Source organism: Topomyia yanbarensis, chromosome 3 (assembly GCF_030247195.1).
Source record: "Topomyia yanbarensis strain Yona2022 chromosome 3, ASM3024719v1, whole genome shotgun sequence".
Classification (NCBI taxonomy): Eukaryota; Metazoa; Arthropoda; class Insecta; order Diptera; family Culicidae; genus Topomyia; species Topomyia yanbarensis.
The window spans coordinates 333,819,997-333,821,905 of record NC_080672.1 but is presented as its reverse complement, the minus strand read 5'-3'; positions in this window follow the sequence as shown (position 1 = coordinate 333,821,905).

Here is a 1,909-nt window from a genome sequence, read left to right as displayed (position 1 = left end):
ATTTGGCATCTAAAATGCAAATTCGATTTTGAAATTTTCCCTTACTCCCCCCTTTGAGAATTTTTCATTTCAGTTTGTATGGGAATTTGCTGTGTGGTCGCACTCTTCAACCCGTAACTCCGGAACCGGAAGTCCAATCAATAAAAAATTCAATAGCGGCAGATGGGAAGGTTGTAGCTTTCATTTGAGACTAAGTTTGTGCAAATCGGTCCAGCCATCTCTGAGGTGACATATTTTTCCACATACACACATACACTCACACTTACATACACACAAACATTTTCCGATCTCGACGAACTGAGTCATATGACACTTGGCTCTCTCGGCCGGAATTAGGTTGACGATTTTAAGAATGATTGCATAAACTTTCTATATGAGAAAGGCAAAACATGTGTTTTTCTCAGGATTGTTATGATCACGACATAATCAGTATCATTTAAATTAAAAATTTCATAAAGTTGAGTTAACGCAAACTTCGGATGAAGTCACAGAACTAGTAATAATAGCAAGACGCCTGATCACGAAAATAGGAGATAAACCTATTTTCAGCATCTACAAATCGCCTGCCTTATCAGAATATTTGAAGCAAATTTCGACATTTACTTTGTGCGGACATCCTTTGCAACCGTAAACTTGGATTTCACATTGATATATTCCTATCCATGGAGAAAACCTTGACGTTGATTTCGTTCTCTTGATTAGCAAATGCGTGTAAAGTTTCGTGAGACGGGTTTTTGGATATTTTTCTACTCATTCCAATTTAGCATCTTCTACACCTTGTAAACGTGTAATCTAGAATGCGTAGCATTTTCAAGTAGCCCTAAATACTTTGAACTCTTGAATATTCATTTTTGTAACTAGAGAAATTTCTAAATTAATAATAATCAAATTCGTCGATGCGCTATAGCATTTCTTGTAACAGACATCATACTTTTAGGGTTTTTTAATGTCTATTGTCTTAGTTTTGGAATAGTTTTCACTTTTCATAATTACGTTCAGTTTCCAGTGACTATCTCAAGTCATCAGCATTAATACATTTATGCAATAATTTTTAAGCCCCTCCCGAAACAAAATCCTGGCTACGGACCTGATAATACTATTAACCCAAAAGCTTGACTTAGTGAAGTTCTAAGATGTCGCAATGTTTCGATTTCCAGCTATGGATAAAACATGGGAATTTCATTAATTGAAACCTAAAAAGGTACCCGGGTACCGCGTCGGATACACAACGGTTAAAACTTCATCTTTGTATTTTGCATCCTGACCTCCAAGTCGCTCCCTCAAGTCCAACTCTGTGTAGGGCATATCCGGGCCTTAATTGTACTTGAACATCACTATTTTGGGTTTGGACTTCTCAACGCGAATTACCTTCATTGATAGCCAATTCACTTTTTCTTTTGACTTATCTTTCTTCCTGTTACCTTAGAGCTTTCACCAGTATGAAAGACTAAACATTTTCCACAGCCAATAAAATGGCGTTTAGAATCAAAAATTTAAAATGACGCACAGAATCATATTCAAAAAGAAAATTATATTTTTGACTGCAAATAGTATGAATTATAAAAAACATGTCAAAAGATGTTGTTATGAAAACATTTTATTGAAAGCTTCTCCGTGGTCCAAAGACACTGAAAAAGTTTATTGTACGTCTTTTAAATGAAAAACATTAGATTGTTGACATTTTATGATGGGGTCACGCGAATAACTTTTAAAAAAGGCATGATTAGGCGAATTAATTGTTTTTGTTGAAGAAAAATTCGAAATATCTCGAAAACTATCGCATTTTTTCGTTAAATGCATTTAGATTTAAAATGATACTTAGAATTATATTCTGTATTAAAATTATAGTTTTTTATGTCAATTAGTAAGAAATTTAAAAACATATATAAAGTTATTGTTAGAAAAACTG